The following is a 15,845-nucleotide window of genomic DNA, read 5'->3' as shown; positions in this document are numbered from 1 at the left end:
TTTCCCCCCTTTTTTGATTTTTTTATTCACATTTGTTCATCCAGAAGATAATAAAGAATTGAATTGAATACAAACATCTCACTCTCTTGTCAAAGTCCACAGACAACAATACTAAAGGAAAACATGCACCATTCAAATCACGAAATTGATCTACTTGTTAACCAACCTTCTGACTACATTATGACTCTGTTAACAATGAACCTTCAATATCTTTGTAGAGTAATTAGACAAATGGAACAATGAACAAAAGTACAAAAGAAAGCAAGGAGACCCTTTACATTACAAAGATAAATCTACTTTGATACGCATTCCAATGAAGTGAAATATTGATATTGTGCACTAAACCTCTCGAGTCAATCCCTTTAGAACTCCTGGACTTTATAAAAGTAAGCTTGTGAACTGTGAACTATCTCTGCAATGCTTTAAGTACAAAAAATATTGAGACGACAGCTTATTGATATACCTCCCATTATCTAACAAGTTTATAATAGCTCTTATATATACAAATGAAATTCTGAAATATCAACTCAGTTTTGAATACATCTATCATTTTTCTTTCTCACTCTTTTTGATATAATTGTGTGAATTTGTATTTCTTTTCAATATAAAATTAAGTATTGAGTAACAAAATTGATTCTCAACACATTAATGAGAACTATTTCTGAAAGTATCAGTTTTTCTTTATTTACCCATTAATACAAATACTTGTTGAGCTTAATTTAAATTATCCACTCACGAAACAGAAAAAAGAGGGCAAAGTATAGAAATAGTTACTCTAAATGCCATGATGAAAGCCGTAATCTCTTCCCATGCTTCGGAATTTCCACTTTGGTGTAAATGAATCTGATACCTTATTATTGTCAAACAATTGTCAACTGCACTTAAATGCACAGGTCGAGTGCATATGCATAGAGGGAATTTCAATACAAGCACAAACCGACCCATCAGAGAGATAATCAGTGTTATAACAAAACAAATGATCTCTACCTCATTAAAATTTCGTTCCACCAAAAATAAAAATCAACGGAACTGCAGCGTGTGCATATCAAATACAAAAAACAAGACCCATGCAAAAAACTTGAGGGTTCATAAAGTGTACCACAGCAATCTACTGCATACTCAAAGGTCGAAGTTTTCTTTCCTTTTTCAGGGAATATCAAGATTTGTATCTTTTTGACAGCTGTTATCTATTCCTTGTTTAATAATCAAAATGAGGAAAGACAGTTGCTAGATTTACTACTACGCACAGCACACTCGGGGAGGTGTAGCGCAAATTAGTCACCCCACACTCAATGGATCAATGGAGAAGTTTTTCTGCCATTCATCTTGATATCAAGTTTTGATGTATATTTAAAGATGAAAATTTTTTTTACCCCTCTTTTTTTCGATTGAGATTAAATCACGAAAATATGCACAAATGTTAAAAAGTCATAAAATACTTTGCAGTTCAATCGACTGCATGAACATGATGAAAGTAAAATAGCGGCTAAAATGACTTGCTGCTCATAAAACAAGCAAATCATAGAATTATCATATTTCACATAAAATGCTTTCATGCTATTTTAATATTCAGGACAAAGTTTGGGTCAATGGCAGGTGTATTGACTTTGAACAAAGGAAAGCAGCATTTCAAGGTTACTAGAATCAAACATCCAAGGTGCTGATATGGGTGTTGGTCAAAAAGGAACCTCACCGAGGGTCAGTTTTGATAACAAAAATGTCACTTAATTCTAAAAGCTGAACTCTTTTTACGATGGTTTTCTATTTTCAGACTTACTTAAGTCATTTGTTGAGAAGAAAGTCAGTTAAACCTTACACAAACAGAAACGGAATCCAGTTGAAACTAGTGTTACGAGAATTTAAAGGTTTTCTTTTTTTTTTCTCCTTTCTCTCTTGCTTCAAATTGTGGAAATGCCTTTCCTGATCAAATTCCTGATAACTGGGTTTTTCTCAAATGACAATCAATTTTGTATTTCATTTCAAAGATGAACACTATATTTTAACAGCCCAAGAAATATTTCATTAAATTTTTTTTTTCAAGTCACATAAAATTCATTTTCAAATTTGACAAATTGACAGAACTGAACTATTAGCCCACAGAAGGCCATATAAGTATGACCTTGAGGATACTAATCAGTGAGATGCAAAAAAAACAACTATATTTGCTATGCCTCATTTTAGTATCAGGTATATGTAAATTCCCTGCATTGTTGTTTGATTTTATCACATCTAATCTTGGGTCTAAAATTTAAAATAGACAAAAATGATAATAGATATAAAATACATGAATGACAAATGGAATCTCTGATCGAATCTTCACCCTGCTCTGAAAAATTCCTCTCGCACCATACTAAAAAAAAGTGATTAGTATTTCATGTGATGTGCGTCTCTGGAGACCAAACTTTGATAAATCACTTTTCAGTAAGGGACAACAGATATTGCTGTCATAAAAGCACTAAACAGGATTCACTGTGTTGAGAAATTATTCAGAAAATTTTCTACCCATTGTCAATTTGGCTTGTTCCCCCAAACTTTACAGTCTTCATAAAGTAACTAGTCGTGCTTGGCCACGCTTTTTAATAATCAATTGCCTTTTCATACCCTCTCCTAAAACTAATAACAGGAGATTGCAATTTAAAAAGAACATCAAAGTGGGCTTTCAATAATGACTTGCTACTTTTCTCACTTTTGGTATAGATCCCATTGAATCCTACTCTATCAGTAATGGAAATCTTCAGAGAATGGAGGTGCAAAGTGGATCCATAATGATGCATGATGCCGAGTTGTCAGTTACTAGTTATCTCCCTTTAGTACAAGGGTCATTACCCCTTAATGGTCAAACTTCCAGCTGATTTCTATTGTGTAAGGGGGGTTGGGGAGATGAGATTACATCACCTCTCTCCCCAACCTTCTCACCAGGTTTCCACATCTCATTCTGAAGTCTGGAACTGTGTTCTCCACCTACCAAAGCGTATGTCAGAGATATACAAATTTAAAGCTGACACAGGATTTACTCAAATTAATTACAGACAAGGTTAAAATGTTCTTCTTAATGTCACCCAGGAAGGCATAAAAATCCCATATAGTTATGTAATTTTTCCTGTCTTATCACAGACAGATCTCATTAATGGCAGCTCACATCTCCTGCTTCCACTTGGCTCAGTTTTATCTTGTCCATTACTTCTAGCACAGGAAAAAAAATGATTCTACAGCAAAATCTTATTTCTACTCTTTGTTTCAATTTTGCATTGAAGATTTCCCTTAAATCCATTAATAATTGAACTTTGTTTCCTTTAAGAATAGAAGCCATAATTCATTAAAACCACAAAACCACACACTGACTTAAAACCATAGAGCTCTATAAAAATAAGGGATAGAAGATAAATCAAATACACAAAACTTGAGAAGAAGTCACTTATACAGTGCAAATTCATTAACCAAATAACATAACAGGTGTGATACACAGTTAGCTCTTACATGACCTGTGATTTATCAGCATTAAGGCAAAGTTAGAAAAAAAAAATCATTTTTTTTACCCAATACAAAGAAAGAGTAAATATGTTGTTTTTCAAAATACATGTATCTAAAGCTGTCCAAGAGGGTCTTTTACCTATGCTGGGTCTCTTTTGGATAAATGCCATTTCTATGACAAGGATATTAATATGACCTTGAACTTAGCCAAAGGTCATCACACAAATTCTTGCGCCAAGATGGAGCCTCTAGTTATATTCCTTTTTTAAAGATATAAACTTAACACAATGGAGAGAGAGAGGCCACTGCCGTTAGGCTTTGATCGATATATCCCTCCTACCCCCTCTAGTCTTTGTGAGACATACATGTATACTGTAAAATGAAGAAGGATTGCCTAAACAATATGAAAATATCTGCACACAAGTGAATGCAGCAAACAAATTTTACGAAATGTCAATGCATTAGTTATTTAATACTCAACAAAAAACAATTGTTTTGGGGTAGGAGGGGGTCTATCTACAGCAAGACATTTTCTCTAGATCCCAGATAATCTCAAGGATATATGTATTTAGTATATCTGTAATAACAAATAACCCACAGACATGCTGAATAGGATTTTACCCCACCCCCACCTCTTTTGGAAGTCAGCAAGGGAGGGGGGGTCCTTAAATCAAGATTTATCTCCAGTTGCTGCAATAACATAAACAATCACTGAACTGTTAATAAGCTGATGCCAAAGGGTCTTTATGTCACCCAATCAATATTTGTCCTTCTCTGCAGGATTAACACCAGCTGCTCCAAGAGATTATGGAAAATACAAAATTAAAAAGTTGTGATAATATTATTTAATATATCATTAATTCCTGGCCAAAACAATTTAAAGGCATCAAAGGCCTGCAGTGTGAAAACAATAACATTTTCATCATGACAAAAAGCTTACATCATGTCCTGTCTTCATAAATCAACTGTTTATTTAATATTTTGAAAAGCCTTATAAACACGCAATGTATTTATTCTACATATGCAAATGAATTCTGTAATGACATGGCATGGATAAGAGGTGACAGGGGGTGACAGCATATGAACTGAATCCTTCTGCTATAATTTATGAGCTGATGACATAATTACATTTCCACAAGTTACAGATATATATAGAAAGAAGTTCTTCCCAGTTATGTTTACTTGCATTCTAGATGAGACGTCCAGGAAAAGTCTATTCCTGTACACACGCACTGAAGTGAAACAGACATGTCACCTTAGTTGTGATAAGAATAAGGGAGGCAGCTTTTTCAGACTGAATTATGTAAGAGACAAATCTTAAATCAACTTGTTCTTCTAAAATGAGAATTTATAATTATCATAACAATCCTCCAAAAATTTGAATTCAGGCATAAATTGCAACATGTCCATCCGGATCCCCATGTATGGAGCAGCTCCATTTTAAAATCTTTTTGCAATGAATATAGAACAAATTCTTAGCTTGGCTTTTAATCATTTCCATGACTTTGAAAAGGCTTGGTGTAAAATCTACAAGAAGAAAATATTTCAGTGCATGGATATCAATTAGCACAAAGCTGTCACAGAAACCAAAGTCAATGCCCACATAGATGTCATATAGTCTTTCAAGGACATGTGCATGCATAATATAAACAACTGCAACAGTTTTAATATAATCAAGACTACAACAACCAGCCTGGACTTGTAATACAAACATTAATGCAACCTGCAAGAACTTAGCTTGCATATAATGCATCCCCACTTGCATCTATAAACACTCTTGCATGTACATGCTTACCATTATAAAGGGATCTCTGGACTACTTTTTTTTTAATTCTTGTATTCAAAAACATGTTTAACTTAAACATAAATGGTGTATAATTTTTCTATGTCAATCCCTGGAGCAAACAATTTAAACTCAAAATCATGGCGATTTGTTCAAGTTGAACAGAGGCATGTTACAATAACATTGTTACATATCATCTGTAAACAACTTCATACGCATTACTCCCACTCCCCTTTCCTTCAAGGCATGCATCATTCAAAACAACAAATAGAAAGGGACAATGATTCAAAACACAAAAAAGTGTAGACTACGTGCCTATTTACAGGGGACCTACTACTCTATGCTATGTTCAGAGACCAATTAGCCATCAGCTAGGGAATTAATTGTGGTCCCATTTCAAAGTTATTCCTACTGCGTATACTATATCCTAATTTCTCATCTATATCCAATTCTTCATGATAGGCTGAGAAATTAACAGTAAATACAAGATTGATTCCAGTTACTAAAAACAAATTTATCTAAAAACGAGTCACATTAATCTAATGGACCATGGATGAGTCATGAATATAACAATTGGCTGAATTGAGCACTTGGTTGCAGACTTGCCAATATAATTTTATCCACAGAATCATCTGCACTGTATGATCTTAGCCTCATTTACAAATGTAAACATTGCATCAGCTCACAACACAAAACACACTTCTGTTGCATCATATAAAAAAAGAACCACTTGTCTGACACATTCAAAGGGAAGTAACTCTACTTGACATTTTCATAACCATGACCTTGAAATCTGAGTTTTTGATAAGAGAGAAAGAATTTCTCAAATATACTTTTGAAATGTTCTCACAATACTGTATTAAATGTTTATGTGAACATGAATCTCATTTGTTAACATCACATCCGTCATTGCTATTGCAGCTATAAATGCCACCATTAATTATCTTCATAATAAAGATATATAAGCTGGGGCTGTCTGTCTTACTAGCAATGTCAGAATGACTGGAACTCACTGAGGAGTTATATATAGCTTGTGTATACAAACTTACAATCTCCATGTCTGTAACTTTCCATACACACATAAAACATAGACTAAACAAAACAATCGCTCTCTCTCTCTCTCTCTCTCTCTCTTTCTCCTCTCTCTCTCTCTCTCTCTCTCTCTCTCTCTCTCTTTCTCTCTCTCACACACAAATTGGCTGTCACTGAATGGTACACATGCTCCTCAATATCTTATCAACACAATTCAAACTTTATTTATATAACACTTTCTATCAAATGATCAGGAAGTGATCAAAGAGCTAACGAGTGGGAATTTCTGCATTATAATCACACAAATGTAATAAACGAGCTTGTTACTACTTAAAAATATCAAAGTACCGGTAATGAACAAAATGAAATACCAAGACTCTTCAACCCTTTCCCTTATACCATTGTCCCCCACAATAATATCCCTTAACTTTTTTTTAACCAAACAGGAGTCATCTAGGTAATCAATATACAGATAAATATCAACACAAACTCTATTCTCTTTTGAGAAGTGGATAGGCATAGCCTACATACTATGGATGTAGGCTATGCCTGTCCACTTCTCAAACGAGAATACTCAAACTCCACCCTGATATCGCAATACAATAAATATATTATTCACAAAAATCTTTTGCATGACTTTTTTTTCTCAGTGATATTAAAGCATGATTAAACTTTTTAAAAAGAGTGATAGAGATGACCTTCGGCTTACATTGCCTGCATGGTTTCAATTGCCCGCCTTGTGCAAGTTGTGTTTACAATCTACAGCAAGTGGTGAGCAAGGTAGAACCACGATGGGTTAACCTTGGCTGCCAACAAGTCTGCATGATACAAATGTTTATCAAGCATAGTGCACATTCTAAGAAAAGCACTTTTGATGATCTCCAAGGCTGAGTTTTATTGAGGACTTCACAGCATGGCTTTTCTTTTCACTGATTACTCGTTAGCTGTGATATTTATTTCTGTCAGAGTTTTTCCAACTTTTATTAGTTATAGGACTGCAACTAGTTCAAATATTACAAGTACTATTTTTGCTTATCATTCATTTTCAAATAATTAATTAAAGGAGTATATCTTTTTCCTGGTCTGAAAAGGGTTAAAGGAAATAAATGGCATATGTATTATATGTATTTTATGAATTATAGTTGATGCTTGTTTAAACATAGACGTCGGAACCGCCTTTACAAAATTATACATAACCATAAACCAAAGGACCATTCTTTTATTTTTTATTCTTTTGCTTATCAAGAATTTTTATATAAGTCTAGCCCCCCCCCCCCCAAAAAACTTTCAATTTGCTTCCGCCGCCCCTTAAATATATATCATACATGTATTTTGACTGAAATCCCAAACAATTACCGCATATATGAACATTTGCCCTCATTTAACCAAGGGCAACCACACATCCTACTGCAACAAAAAAGATTACATAATTCTGAGAGGACACAAACCCTTGTTTTGACAAAACTTAAAACAAAAAGTTTGTTGGCAGCTTCTTTAAGTTTAAATCCAAGCATTTTTCTTTCTCAAGTGAATGATGTTAGCAGGCAGATAGTTCCACTCTGCTGTGTATCTATCATCAATGAAAGAGCTCAGCAACACCGCTATTACAGAGCTAAAAATAAACGGCAACAGATCAATACCAAAGTCTTCAGGTTCTTTCTTCTTCTTTTTTTCAACCGTCTAAAATATCTTTGCCCCATGTCAATAATGAACACAGATATAGACCAGGTTTTCTTATTGAATTATGTCAATCCATTCCAGGCAGTGCATTCAAGTTAAGCACTGTCCTCTCACTCTTTGAAGTTTATAATTAAACTTTTCAAATATCTAGTTAGTTAATTGGAAACATGATTATTGATACGAATCTTTCACATTGAGTGATTTTGTTCACCATCAGGAGTTGTCGAGTTTTATCTCATAGGCTTAATACATGAACATGCACATTGTAATTCATACTACCATGAACTCCTCACATTTCCTCTGGCATGTCAGCTAATTTTAATGCAATACGGTATGTTTCATATTTTCTCATATCTTATATTTTAAATTCATCAGAACATACAGATGGTATATAGCTGTTTATGCACAGTAATTATAAACCGATGCAATAAATACATGTCACCTCTTGAATCCCTTCTGAAGCACCATGTTATCCTACACCGACATTGATACTTCTGAAGGACATCTATCTTGGGGATCAAACATGAACCAGGGGGGTATGAGTACAGCAATCTTTTAACCTTCAATAACATCAAAGAGGACGAAAAAGTATCAACTTCCATTTTAATCTCGGCATACTCTAAAACCTGGCCTGGCCTGGCTTGGCCCCATTGGCCTGGCCTGGCCTCAAAGTTGGCCTGGCCTCATTTTTGGCCTCAAAATTGGCCTGGCCCCAAATTTTGGCCTGGCCTCAAAAATTGGCCTGGCCTCTAAATTGGCCTCTTCAAAAATTTTTGGCCTCAAATTTTAAAATTTCTTTTTTTCTCATTTTCTTAGATTAAAATTGAATTTTTATTGATTTCTTTCAGAATTGAATATTCTTAAGGAATAATCATATGAAAATATATATATGACAAGATGACCGATTTTTCAAGTTGAATTACTTTAATCCATGTCTAATCACACAAAAAATACCTATGACATGCATGCACAGCACTGCTCCTACTATAAGAAATAGATTTTTCCAATACTAAAGCGAATAAGTTGTCACTCCCATCTCCCATTTAAAATTTAAACATCATTTTAAGAGACTGACCTGATTGATATCCAAAACATTTGTAAACTGGTACATAGCATTAAATTGTTATCACTGTGTAATGCACTTTAAAATCTGCTGTTTGTTTATATTACCTGTCAACACCAATCAAGCCCAAATTTCCCTCCCCAGCAGAAATTTAATATCAACCTTTTCTGTCCTTAATCTATTACATTTGGGTCAGATTCATTGCCTATCCTGCCGTTTAACATTTCACATGTCTAATTTAATTAATGGCATTTGTGAACGACTGCAACATTGCATCCCTCGATAGCTTGACCCGGTGATGTTCATTAATTCATCACCTCCTGATTATAGAGAAGAGTTTCCTGTATGTGTTGCTTGTATACTTAGGAAATAATTGTTCTCCTATGGGGAATTGTCATCATCGGAATTTGAACAAAGCAGAACATTTTGTGATTTTTGATAGAATAAACAAATATTGGCCTCTTCCATTACTTTTTTCTCAAACAAGTCGTTGGTAAAAGAAGAGTTGCATAGATAGTGTCTAATCCTGAGAGCAGTTTGATCTAAATACATTGCAAAAACATGCCATCGTTATACAATTGCAGGGCAAAATCACATTCTTAAGTTCTTAAGAATTTAAATCATACTGATTAAAAATCTGTTAGAATTGATTACTCAACATACTTTTAGTCATAGATATACATTGTTAGTACTATATTTTCAATTGTAACTATTATTTTTGATACATTATCACTTTAAGACACTATAGGCACCAAAAGTGATGATTAATGTGCATTGAAAATAAATCAATAAAACATCAATAAAAACGTCAAATATGTAAAGAAAATATAAAAATCAATTTGAGGCCAAAAATTTTTGTAGAGGCCAAATTTGAGGCCAGGCCAAAATTTGGGGCCAGGCCAATTTTGAGGCCAAAAGTGAGGCCAGGCCAACTTTGAGGCCAGGCCAGGCCAATGGGGCCAAGCCAGGCCAGGCCAGGTTTTAGAGTATGCCTTTAATCTCTTATTCTCTTTTGAGAAGTGGACAGGCATAGCCTACATCCACATGGATGTGGACTAGGCCTGTCCACTTCTAAAAAGAGAATAATCTCTCTCTCTCTCTCCCCTTACATTCACAAATGACTGATATCAATCAACTAGCAAATATATATTCAAGCCATCTAGCAATATGTTGATGGATTTCATAATTGTTGATTTATGAATCACAACACTTATTTTTGATATATATTTCACATCTTTTGACATATGATTCGATTTGCACAAAAAAATAACTATCCATCATAATACCAAATGTCATCCTTCTAACTAATGCATTATACCTTGCCGATGTCAGCAGAAATCTGAACCAATCAACAACTCTTGCTTTAATACATCAATCTGTTGATTACGATCAGAAAAGGTAGTTTTTTCATTCCATAATGAAGTCATCCATAATTCAAACAGGGGGATAATGATCTCTTCTTTAAAAGTTGACGTCAAGCATAATTCAAAGCAGCTTATACAGTCAACATTAATCTATGGGCATGGACCGAAGCTTTTAAGCTGAACATGTTTTCCTTTTGAGGAGTTTTAAGCTTGATCATTAGAGTTCTTTTTGAACAGCAGTGATCTTTTATTAATTAACACTTTCATCACTGAAATAGCTAAAAAAAACAGGCTGCAATGTATGCTCAAACATATAAATACACAGAAGAGCCTTATATTGATCCGGCATTGAATATTGTTACCACTTCATAATCATTTGCAAGGCCTTTAAAAACGTATGAAATAAAACACCAAATCACACCTTTTCTCATCTGTTTAAAAAAAAATTGCCTTTGAAAAAAAAAACCCAAAAAATCTAAAATGAAAATTACCTGGCTTGAAACAAAGATTATAGACAGCTTATTTTAGCTAGGCTGGCATCATCAATATTTACATTGAATTATTGATTTTCATCCACATTCTGTAATAAAATTTGATAAAAGACAAATGCAATATTACACAATAACAGAATTACGATCTATAAAATTATATCTTATATTATCTTATCAACTGATTCATTGTTTTATTAAATGACATAATTTAAACTATGTGTCATTTTATAGATAAAATATTGCACTATTAAAATCTAAATCATATGCTATAGTATTGTCTATCATGTGCTTAAATATAATTTTTTTAGACAACACAATACATGTATTATAATTTTGCTTTATAAATACAGTAATATGAATGTTATATTTTATGCGATATCATATCAAATATATTACTGTGCAAATTATAATTATCATATATTATATATACATTTAATAGTTTGGGTATGCCTCAGACTAGAATGTCTTGGCGTCACTGGATGAATCAGGTCACGTGATTGGCTTATTAATTTCTTTACACGGCGAGCTTCAAAATTTAAATGGCAACAAGATGGACATAACGTTATTTGAGCTGATTTTTTACACAAACGTTCAACCACACCTTTAATTTAAAAGCCCCAAAATATTTAGAGTGACCCCCCTTTGCCCGTGACGTAATATTACGATCCTACAATGGCATCCAGGTTTGCACAGAGGACTGACAAGGAAGGTAAAAAATTAGAGAATTAAGCTATGAATTTAATTGTTATACATTATCTTTTGTTTGTTAACATTTCAAACTTTAGGTCATCAACAAAACAAAACACTTATTAGGTTTGTTACTGACTGTATACAGAAATTTATGGGGTCGGTAAAGTCCATAGAAGGCGAGGCAGAGCTGAGCCCACAAATTTCTGTAAACAGTCAGTCACAAACCTAATAAGTAATAATATCCACAGTCACATCAAACAAGCAAGTGAAGTAAGATCAGTAGATACACAAAAACAGCTCAGTAAAGCATTGGGAAAATCAAGATGACTGCATGATCAAACAAACTTTAAATGAACGATGAACCAACAACAAATACCAACAACCACTATTGACCATCTACTACTGTATACATTATATGTACCAGTCAAAGTACATCATCATGTACCCACAGGGAACTGAACCATTATAGAACAGTGCTCTGATTAACCTATGACTTGTCTTTTCTCTGTCAAGACCTACAAAATCAGTTATCTGAAATCATATGCCTATGGCAGGCTAGCAAGTGCAGATCTGTGTCCACCACACACTGTGATATTCATCTGGATTTTTACACTCAACGTAAGACTTCTTACTAATATCAACAGAAGGGCATTCACCTTCCCTTGCATTATCTTATTTCTTTATACAATCACCGAGTTGACAGAATCTCTTCTACTCTGACTGAAAACCCTCCAGCGCGCTTCATCTGTATGATATCATGACCTACCAGCATTTAATTATTGTTTTAATGGCCTGTTTTTCTCTTCTTGTCAAAATCCAGCTATCAATTTCATAGCATGACGCCAATACATTCATCATATTTTTCTATGTTCAGGGAAAACTCTAAAGTATGATGCTGTGTCAGTAGATCAATTCAGTGTTTGATAAAGAGAAGCCTTGTACTAGACAGGCAGAATAAAGTTTTACAATACACAAGTTTCAGTTACTTTATTTTGGAATGTGTAGAATTTTGTGCAAAACTTAATACTTTTACTATTCATATCTCATGCAAGCTCCAAGGTATCAAGTATTATTAACAAATAAGATTCATGATGGAAAAAGTCTGATAAACTTCATAATACTCATTTTAATATACCTTGTATCTATGTTTTTAAACTTTAATTTAAAAAATGATATAAGACAGCAGAATAAAAAAATCCTTAAATCTTAGTAAGAGATGAGATTCCAGTTTCTAAATCTTTTAGAATACTAAAGCATCATTGGTGATAGACGGAGACCTGACAGCACTTAGTGAGTGACGGTACAGATTGATGTGTCTCGGTCCATCATGACATTTGACCATGAAACATAAGTAAGCTAATCACGCAAGCTGGCACATTCATGCTAACACCCAAAATGGGTTACAGAAAAATAAAGTCATAAAAAAAATTGTAAGACAAGATAATTTTTGTCTTTTTTAAATCAATACTGTCAGGACTGACAAAAAGCTTTTTAAATTAAATAAAAAATGTTAATCTCAAACATACATCAAATACTATGGGAAAAAAAAGTTTTTTTAACAAAGTATTTTAAAACGTACTCTTTAATTTTCTTTAGTTCAAAATTATGTTGTACATGTATTAGCAAAAAGTAAACTGAATAGGATCAAATGTTAATTGAATTTCAATGCATCAGAATGTTGAAGTGAATATATCATTTCCAATTACATCAAAATTGAAAATTATTTGACAAAATAAATGGGTTTAAATGTCAGGAAAGGGTTTTTTTCATTTCTTAAAAGAAAGATTGTTGCTTCAGATAAAAAGATAAAATTTGTGCATTTTGCACCAAGCTCATTTTCTAATATATTCTGAATTCCATTCAGGCACATAGCTTTCCTCTTCTTTTTTTATTGCAAATACCAACATGTTGCTTATAAATCTACATGGTAATCAAGTTTGAAAGAAAAATGAAAAAACAACGAGCTACAAAATAAATACAAACATTCAGGGAAATCAAAGCCAGATAAAAGGGATTCTGTGTCAGCACTTATCTCCATAAGTATAGTCAAAATAAGGCCAGCCAGCTGTGTATAGCAAAACACTGCAGGGGACACTAGTAAACTTGTGTGTTTAGTATCCCAGTGACAGGGACTGTTACCAGTACTTCCTTATCAAATACTATTAAACTCCAGATCCATAACACCCCCGGGTTCAAGCCCTGGTCAGTGTGGCAGACTGTCACATCTCGGAACTGAACCTACACCATTAAACCTTCAAGTGACCCCGAAAATTCCCCCATCAGGTTAAGGTCATCTGATTTATATATAGTCTAGCCAGCTCTAGAGAGCTCGTCCCTGTAATATATTTTTTGGAGAACACTGAACATCAAGCAGATTGTTTTGACAGATCATAGTCATCACAGACCTCTCGCACTATATGATGTCCAGCCAAGGTTGAGGAAACATAAATAATTCAGGTGGAAGAGAAAATAAATGTGGAAATTGTCACTTATTTATTGATAAAACTGCTTCTCTTTCTGAGGTACAAAAATAACTTCCATTTCTTTTCTTTATGAGATAGGCATACCATTTTCTATACTGCTGATCTGAGATAAATAGTTACTGATACCACTGTGTCAGATCCCTATTACATTTCATATTTATTTCAAGCACATTCACACTGTGACATATCAGACAAATGCTATACTTTTCAAAGGAAATAAATATATATCAACTTGAAGGATGTCCCAAAATATCATTAATCTACAATTACAACTTAATTCAACCCTAGCAGGAAATTTCATATTTCACATAGAAAGTGCCATAGCTCTAAGATTTAGAATTTGTGATATATATGCCAACTGAAATTCATCATATTAAAAAAATGACGCCAGCAGAAATTGAATAACATGAAATGAAATACAGTTCAATTCAGTATCTCGAACAGTTATATTTCGAATACAATGGATATGTTGAAGTGATTTGTAAGTCCCATTTACTTAAACTTTTAGTAATTTACCCGTGATCTCTCAAATATTAGGATATCTCGAAATTTTTTAACCAATCCCACCTTCTTCCGACATAACAAGGTTTGAGTGTACATAAATTGGCTACAATAAAATTTAATTGTCCATCACCAGACACCTGTGAAAGAAACGGTAAATGGGGTGGGCTTGATATTTAACACAATGCATCTGAATCAGATGAATCTTTTACTTATTTATAACTTAAATACCCAGAACAGAGCTCCATTCAATTTTTTTTTTTTCAGTTTGAAATTAATATAAACAACCAATGAGAGATAACTCTTACACTACATGCTGTCCCAAATGATTATGCAAACTTCTTGGCAGATTATCTGAGAAAGAATTAAGTGGCTAAATGTTTACCACAGTACATTTTCAAATCATGACATAAATTTTAATTTTATATAATGCATGCTGCTTTTCAATAGAATGAGCAGACAAAATCACAAAAGTTGGCAGTTCTGTACACCAATTATGTTGTTCACAGACAGCAAGAACTGACTACTGGACACAATGAAAATTCGCTCAGGTCAACAAAATCAGGGACGTATATACTAACGTAAGTATATACGTCCCTGACAAAATCACTGTCAAAATGGTCTATCCTTAATTTATAAGTAATTGCATTAGTGTTTACACTTCTGTCCTCAAATCAACACACGGTGTTTAATGCTACAGCAGATACTAAAACGCAAACAAACTGAAATATTTCTTTTTATGAAAAATATTGAAATGCTACAATGTTTTAGTATCTCTAAATAATTATTTAAAATGACAATTCAACCATGGTCAATGTACCCAGCAAATCAAGGAGCCCCTCCCTAACTTTGACGGTGCACGAAGTTGAAGAGCATCAAATAATGATAGGGCAATAATCGCAACTCCATACACGTCTTTTTCAAAAATCAACTAAATAAAAAGTAATCTTACCAGTTACAGCAGGCCAAAAGCAACTGAAGCTGTCAACATAGTGTAGTTTTCCAGTTAAAAATCGTAAACAATAACAATGGCTGTGACAAAAGCGCGCGAATTTTACACACTAATTCGGATTTCTTTTACAAAAGAGTTCTACTTTAGGGTATGACTAATTACTACAAATAGCGTATGACTTGAATGTGAAATAGGTTTCACTTATATGCCTTTCCACAAATAAATTCATCATCGTTCTAGTTTTTAATCATTTGATTTTTTAGTTGATGAATATTAATAAACTTTTTCTTTCATAAAAATTCAAGGCAAAGATTACTTAAAGTATACATAAATAC

At 33.5% G+C, this 15,845-nt stretch overlaps 1 long non-coding RNA gene across 7 annotated transcripts in view; it reads right to left on the bottom strand.

Annotated features, from left to right (window-relative positions):
• The window catches only part of LOC128180469 (uncharacterized), a 34,288-nt gene extending 18,653 nt beyond the window's left edge, over positions 1–15,635 (bottom strand). The window contains exons 1-5 of one of the 7 annotated variants that reach the window (XR_008243225.1): positions 15,511–15,623; positions 10,885–10,973; positions 4,654–4,998; positions 4,070–4,263; positions 2,827–2,961 (exon numbers count right to left, since the gene is read on the bottom strand). This is a non-coding gene — a long non-coding RNA (uncharacterized LOC128180469). Of the gene's footprint in view, positions 1–2,686; positions 2,962–4,069; positions 4,264–4,653; positions 4,999–10,884; positions 10,974–15,510 lie in introns of those variants that run through there. The other 6 variants (XR_008243224.1, XR_008243227.1, XR_008243221.1 and 3 more) reach the window with 6 other exon arrangements.
• Between the last annotated feature and the right edge of the window lie 210 nt (positions 15,636–15,845).

Source organism: Crassostrea angulata, chromosome 4 (assembly GCF_025612915.1).
Source record: "Crassostrea angulata isolate pt1a10 chromosome 4, ASM2561291v2, whole genome shotgun sequence".
Classification (NCBI taxonomy): domain Eukaryota; kingdom Metazoa; phylum Mollusca; class Bivalvia; order Ostreida; family Ostreidae; genus Magallana; species Magallana angulata.
This window is presented reverse-complemented; position numbering and strand designations above follow the sequence as displayed.